This window comes from Papaver somniferum, chromosome 6, assembly GCF_003573695.1.
Source record: "Papaver somniferum cultivar HN1 chromosome 6, ASM357369v1, whole genome shotgun sequence".
Lineage (NCBI taxonomy): Eukaryota > Viridiplantae > Streptophyta > Magnoliopsida > Ranunculales > Papaveraceae > Papaver > Papaver somniferum.
Genome location: NC_039363.1, coordinates 156,238,959 through 156,247,180, shown reverse-complemented (window position 1 = coordinate 156,247,180; position 8,222 = coordinate 156,238,959). Strand labels below are relative to the sequence as shown.

Below are 8,222 nucleotides of genomic sequence, written 5' to 3'. Positions count from 1 at the left end.
CCCAAGCCATGATATCAAGTGGAGTATGGTCATCCTCCACAAAAAAAGCTGAGGTACTAATACGTATCGACTAGAAATCCATAGATGTTTTAAAATCCTTCCACTATTTGGTTCATTTTAAATGCTCATCTAATTCTTAGGGGAAAAGCTCTAACAACAATTACGGGATCCCCATTCTAAATCCTATTCCTGGAAATAACGAACAAAATTTTACTAACGTCAGTTAGGCTTTGTTCATAGGGGAATTATGTTAATGTCCATTGGTTATGCATCAGCAGCTCAAACAACAAAGTGTTTCAAAATAAGTAGAAACGCTCCCCCCCTCCAAAAGCGAACGAACAACCAACGATTATTTAAGAATTTGTATAAACAGTTTTCTTGAGGATTGAATATCTATAATCGAAAAAAATAATGCAATAAATTAGCATATGCAAAATAAAAATATACCAGAAGAAAGGTAACAATGGTGGAATAGAAGAGTGCATCATGCTGTTTAATACTGGTTCACAATTTGATTTATGCTTCTAAATACATGAACTTCTCTAAATATTTAAGATAGTTCACCCATTAAGATTCTAAGAAGCAACAAAGTATGACCATACAAAACTTAGCAAAATTAAAATACAGAAAAGGAATTAAAAAAGAAGAGGCTTCAGTATTGTTATATGGACTTTTTATAACATGTAGATCAAGCAAAAATATTGATCAAAGTAATCAACCCTACACACTTTAGTCCACTTCCTGAAGCCCCGGACCCTTAATCCTATATGCAAGCTATATTAAAAGAAAGACAAGTCATCCTTAAATTCTCGCCTAGATTCTCATATCTCTTCTAATTCAACCTAATCATAAACGTAATCAACAAAAATGATGTTCCTATTATGGAATTGATTGAATATTGTTCTTCTGAAAAACTAGCTAACCTACCGATTCATAATTCCCTAATTTGAAAATCTTTGTTTACCACTCACTATTATCATGTTAATAACATCATCAAGACATCATACATGTTAAATACCAGGACTATTATCATGTTATACAGCATATATCATACAAGAAAAGAGAATAAGCTCAGTGAGAATTAATCAAGAATGTACCTTCTCAGACTTCCAAACTTATACCTTCCTAAGCTCAACTCTGATCAGTTCTTTTCAGTTCTTCAAGTTCTAACTCTGATCAGGAAGCAAATGAAATCATATTAGAACCATTAAATCAATTCATATAAACATTATCAAATAGACATTCAACATCATACTAACTGAAAATAAAACCATTAAACTAGCATAAAGAATACATCAGGCCAATGAAGATCCACTAAGATAAAAAAGCATTCATAAAAGAAATGTGAACACACGCTTATATTTACAAGAGTCGCAAAATGAGTTCACGCAAGCTATATATTGGGTACAGATGCATAAGAAAATGGATTTCTTAAGGAAATGAATATTAGTTGCTATAAATTACACTTAGTAGTTCAGTGTACGGGTTCAATCTTCAATTAAAGAAATGCCAAACTGAAACATAAGGCAGTAAAGCCAAAGCCAAGACTATTCAAAACTTAAATAAACGCCTTGCCGATGCCCAATTACTTCCATCTCCAATTCTATTGATTGTGTATGGTATACTAACCAAATCTAATCAATAACTTGTAATCTCTACAAAGATTAAGTGAACTAGAATGGTAAATTGTGTTGAAAAACAAAACTTTTTTAGAATGTTAAGCCGTCGTTACTTCTTTAGAAGAACCTACAGCTAATTCTATTTCTGAAATGACACACCTTTATTCGGTAGAAGTTGGAACTCAGCATCATCTTCTTCTTCCAAGAATCTCTCCACCTCCAGTTGTTCTTGTTAGAGCACTGCTCGGTCGAACTCGCATGCGTTGCCATCTCAAGCATGTTTGTCAATGTTAGTGATCAAAACTATAAGTCTTGATTTCTAATCTACTTATAACTATGTCTTGGACTAGGATAGAAAGTGTAATTGAGCTCAAGACTCTATGGGATCATCATACAAAGACGAAGAACTACTCAATGAACTGGTGGAACTTCATCGACTAAAAGGTATGTTGAGACTTGAACTTATCTATCACTCAAAAGTCTATCTACTTTATCTCCTATCTTGAGACAAAAGTCGTTTTGCTATATAGACTTTGATTATACACATTCGCTATTTCGAGCCGATTTTATCTCACTTATCTATTTCTCGAAATACGTGTTGGTAATCTTTCGCTTTGGGCAAGTTCATCTTTACTAGTGACGAAAGTCATTTTAAGTTTCAATTACTTTAAAATTGCTTTGACAAAAAATAGTGTGTGAACAACAACTATATAACATCCTCTAAGAATGTTTCAATGATTGAAATGAGAGTTTAGATTATATAACCATGGTTGGATATAAACATTGTGTGGTAACTCATACGTGTGTAAGTCCTTATTCCTTGAACCAAAGTAGGCGTGCTTTGCTGCTCACGAAAACCGGAACTAGAGTCCGCGTACCAAGTCTGCGTACTGTCGGAAGTTCACATCCCGTGAATTTCTTCTAGAATTTGTGAACTGAAAACAAACTTATTCCGGGTACTTAAGTCCGCGTACTAGTATGCGTATTTAAGTTGGTTATTTTCTAAAAAACAATTATTCATAAACTTAAACTTATATAAACTAAGGAATGCAAGTCTGCAAACCGTGGCTATAAAGTTCATGAATCGATTCGAGTGAATCAAATCGTTTTTGCTTCGATTGTGTCTTGTATACTTCTATAAGATCTAAGCAATTGAACAACTCTCTAACTAGTTCATTTGAGTCATTTGAACTAGTTATGGTAAAAAAGAATATGATTGATATGGAAGTGCTCATATGGCTAACCATTTGGTTAACTATTGTTGAACCATCTAAGTGTACATGTTTGGGTACGGTTACACAAACCTAAATAAGCGTGCATTTCATTTGTGTATAACAAGCTAAGTTTCGATCTAACGGTTGAAAGATATTAACTTGAACCTAATCAGGTTTTCATCTAACAGTGAATATTGAATTCTTTGTTACTAAGCTAACATTGATTGCAAACCCTGATTTGAAAGACTATATAAAGGAGAACTCTAGCAACTGGGAATCCTAATCCCCACACATCCTGTGTGATACTAGTTGTATTAGCTAGAGTCGATTGTATTGATTTGTGTATCTTGTCTCATGTGCCTAGTCCAAAGAGACAAGGTTTTGCACCTCTCAGGCTTTAGGAAAAGTTTGTTTTCTTCTTTTATCAGGTTTGTTTTTGGTTGATGCAAATTTAGAATTCCCTGTCTATCAATAAAGGAGGGTTATTCTCGACAATTCTACTCTATCTAGGGTTCAGAGTTGTACGTGCACGAACCTGTTAAAGAATGCGTAACCCTACATTCCTTTTTTATTCCCTGAAACTCTTGAAAAAATGGGGTCTAACAACCACACCCAATAATTTGTTTGGCAATCTGTATGGACTAACTCCAATACACTTTCAAGAGAATCAACTAAACAGTCAGACTCAATCTTAAGAAAAGTATATCAAAGAGTTATATCTCAATTTCTCAATTCAATCCGCAATCAAACAAATAGGAATTTGCGAGCCCGATTGAATATAAGAAATAACTTGGACGGTATCAAAAACCAATATCCAAGTATCAGTCAATTTAATCAACAACCCAAAGGTCATATTTTCAATTGATTGAACTTACGTACAACCTGTGATATTTCAATTATATAAATAAATATAATGCGGAAAAGAAATAGCACAGACACCAGTAAATTTTGTTAACGAGGAAACCGCAAATGCATAAAAACCCCGAGACCTAGTCCAGAATAAACACACACTGATTATAAGCTGTTACACTAATTTCCTACTACCTATTCAGACTAGATGTAATACCTGCTTCAGCAAAAACTCCTAGCACAACATTGATTGTCTTTAGGTATTCTTCTTGTAAATCTTCTACCATAACCCAAGTCTCTCTTTGGAAGATACACCAACACGATTGATATGATTCGATTTTTGTTTGCACAAAACACCGATTTGATTTCCCTTTAGATTTGAATCAAGGTTTTGGAAATCTTGTGTTTATTTTGATATATACAATTACTAGGTAAAAGTAATATGAAAAAAAACTTGTAGATTAGGGTTTTAACTTACAATCAGTATACGTACACACAAGGATTCCGTGAACTGATTTCCGTAAGTGAACTTGGGCGATTCCAAAGATCAATTTCCAAGTTAAGAAAACCCAAATAATCCTATAACAAGAACAACTAGATAAATCTAGAGATATCTTGTTTAAACCTCTTAAGGATTTTTACGAGATACCTTAATCGAAGTTTTCTTTCTAACTTCCGGTTTCAACTAACAAGTGTTGGTATACGATCGGAAACTGAAATCTATCAAACCTAGGGTTTATGATCAACAACTCTTGAATGGTTTTATATCAGAAGAGAAAACCTTAGAATAGACAAGAGGTGAAAAACCTAGATTACAAGTTGTATGATCAATCACGAAGATTAAATCCAACTCGGCTTTGTGATCCCCAATACAAAGACTTTTATCTCACTCTTGTTCACGAAGAACAGAAGACATGGAAAACAACCTTATGAAGCTTACACCAATTTTCCAAAGGGGATGAAAACGTGTAGCACTCATGAACCCTTTATTTATAGTGAATAAGTTATCTTGAAATCTAAGATAGGTTTTAGGCTATTTTCCTTTTTCAAGACTCTCCTAATTATGGGAGTCTTTCCTAAGTTACAACTCTTACCAAAATAATTAATTAGCAAATATTGTATTTATGTGAATAAATCACATTTTAACTTAGGAAGGAATCACAAAAACTTTAATATGGTAATCAAATATGTTTGGATTAATAGCCAACTTGCCTAGATAAGGAAACATCACCAATTTGACTAAAAAAGACTTCTAGTCACGTAATTGGGCCCAAGTACGTGAACCGTTACAAGCAGTCCATGGATTGTTTCCTACTAACGAACTGTAACAGTTACAGCAAAACTTATAACTGTTACTTTAATAAATCAACTCATAACTTCATCGTTATAACTAGGAATTGAGTGATTATTGGCTCGTGAATTCGTAAGATCATTCACTATAATATGAGAACCTTTCCAGGGATAAAGGTTATTGTCAAAAAAGTCGTGGCTAAAATAACCTCGAGTATGTATACATAAATGTACATAAACCGTCATAGGAATTGTTCCATAGAGTGAGCATTTGTTTCGATAGATTAGAAAGGTAGAATTGAACAAGAATCCAAATGAAATCAATCACCACATACCTTTGTTGATGAAGTCCTTGTTGATGTCTTCTTGTAATCTTCAGTCTTCATCCTTCAAGAATATCTCTTCTTAGACCTAATCTAGTTCGAAACTACCTATGGTATACTAAATCAAGAATGCATTTTGGAAACTAAAATTGAAAACTAACTTGACATACCAATGCTAGTGGGTTTAACCGAGCAATGCTCTAACAACTCTTTCCAAGACTACTTGTTGAGTTTAAATTGTGATTTCCTCTCACAAACCCATATTCTTATGGACACTCCAAGCATCATGTCTTCTGATGGAAAAGATGTTAATATGATTGTTAAGCCATCAATCATGAAGAGAAATCTCCGTTGCCTCCTGTTTTGGGGTAAAAACTGATTCTGCTATTTTTGGTAAATTTGGGTATGTTGATGAGAAACGAATTCAAACCTTAAACAAATGCACTACAAGGGAGTACTTTTAAGTTCGAGAGATAAATCTGTAAGAATCTGGCCTAAACCAAGAAATGGTCGTTCCAGATTCAATTCGATCACAAAGTGAAGGAGAAGGTTTGATCTTAGGGAGGGAAGCGAAGAAGGTGTTTGAGATCAGAATGTTGAATTATGAAGGTGTGGTTGTTTTATGACTTGTATCAGAATATGGTTTATGCCTACTTGTGTTCTTTGAAATAGGTTGAAAACCTACTTATATAAGTCATTGAGCGCACCCTGATCTCATAGGAAGTGGAGGGAGTTAAGTAATGGAGAAGTGAAGTTGTGCGGAACGTGGTGATCATCGTGTTTCCGTTATGAGGGAAGATTAATCACGTTTTCACCCACTAGTCTTATTACTATTAACCATTCGTCTTTCCTGACACTTTCTCATAATGGGCGTGTTGCACGTCGCACGCTGTAAACCTCCATACCAATACCCCAGTGAACATCCCCCAGTTTGTGACATGTTTGATGTCTCGAGTAAGTGGGTCGAGTCGTGAGACTTGTCGTTGAAAGCAGCGCACGGTGCATTTAGGTCAAACAATAAATTATTTGTGAAACCAATATTTATAAAACATCGCTTATAATCGATGTGTATGAAGCATCGCTTTTAAACAAGCAACAACAAAATAATCGATGTGCTAGAAGCATCGTTATTTTAGAGCTCGATTGAATCAGTCATGAATTGAACGTCTTAAAGAAGTAGCACAACCGGCCACCTTTGGATGATCGTTTGAGGGCCCTATGGGAGAGCTATCACTTGGTCGATCACTCCCTGTGGAGGAGGGATGACCGGAGATCACAATGCTATCATGTTGTTTTTCTGAAAATAAATCTACACCATCCAACTAGGCTAGCGAAGTTGGACGAACGAGATGATTTTCAGCAGTTACATATTGTCGTTGATGTAATTTAGGGTTAAGGAGCCGCGCGGAAAACCCTTTTTGGGCGAGCTATTCAAGGAACTGAACCTTAGTTCGAACATGCCGATTAATCATGTGCAAAGACGGGTCACCGGCGATCATGTTGATGCCTTCGGGGCCGTCTAAAATTAAATCTAAGCCACTCGATCTGGACGGAAAAGATGGATGGTTGTGATCGGTTTGCGACAGTAGCGTGTTGCCACAAAGCAATTTTAAGGTTTTCAAACAGCGCGTCGCCCTACTTTGGGCAGGTGATTTGATGTGCTTTGGTCTTGCTATGAGCAAGTCGACCGAACAAAGGTGGATTTGGGTCGACGGTGAAGGTGTTAGCATCTCCTGGGCCATCTGAAGTTAGATCTATGCCACTTGATTTGGTTGGCGAAGATGGGTGGTCACGATCGATTTGAGGCAGTAGCATATTGCCGCAAATATAAATTAGGGTTTTAAGACGGCCGCGTCCACCCTAGTTCAATCGAACAGTTTGATGCGTCATTGACTTCCCATGAGCAAGTCGATCGATTTGGAATGAAATTTGGCCGGAGGTGAATGTATTGGCACCTCCTTTATCGTTCGAGACACGATCTAAGTCGTCCAAGTAGGCCGGATAATTTGGACGGATGCGATGGATTTTGAGACCGTTTTTGTCGGTTGAGCTATTTTTTAGACAGCGCGATCACCCATATTTTTGTGAGCGTTCAAGGATTTAGCGGACGAACTAAAGGAATTTCGACCGGTCGGGATGTTAGTGGTCATGACGATCGCATAGTTCCGTTAGGAGTAGGCGAGGATGGTTGAATTGCATGGCCAAATCGTGTGGCCGTGATCATCTTTTAAGACCGATATGGACAGTCTAGATTTTCCTTAAGGAATTAAACGCGTTCGATCGCTCTGACTTTTAATTAAAAGGTGCGTAAACACACTGATATCTTTGTCAGAGGGTGGTGTAGCCTATATGAGTGTTTTCATGTAGGTCTCAATACTAACACTTCGGGAGATTTATGCTACTCCGTTGCGAGTGAACATTAATCGTCATGTCATGTCAATATTGAGAGTTCAGCTGAGAACATAGCATAGGAAAACACCAGGCAGGCTCCGACATTAGTGAGTAATGGAACTAGGAGCTTAAATACTCATTAGGCTCTATAATAGTGAACAATTCATCTAGGAGCTTGAGTTTCAATATAATGTGAAGAGAGACATGGGTACTCATCAGATTCTGATATATTCTCCAAATTCCTTACGAAATATAGATATCAAGGTCTACTACTTCTGATGCCAGGTCAGGTAGACACACTTTTACAGTTTTCTCCCTAAGCTAAAAACGACCATTAACACTAAACCCCTTGCTTAACACCTAACAATGACATTGTTGCGTGGTATGCACTAGATGGTGACAGACGAAAAATAAAATTGAAAAGACGAAGCAGGTAGATATTAGCAGGGAAATCCAAATCAACCTTCAACAACGGGATCACGCGGCCAGTGGATTTCGTAGTAGCGTGTTGCTAGTTCATTTATGGGGTATGGGTA

The 8,222-nt window shown here is 36.4% G+C and overlaps 1 non-coding gene across 1 annotated transcript; it reads right to left on the bottom strand.

Moving 5' to 3' along the window:
* Positions 1-439: 439 nt before the first annotated feature.
* On the bottom strand, positions 440-587 carry LOC113292300. Its single transcript, XR_003331781.1, has one exon. It is a non-coding gene; the product is annotated as a small nucleolar RNA snoR137 (small nucleolar RNA).
* Positions 588-8,222: the final 7,635 nt, after the last annotated feature.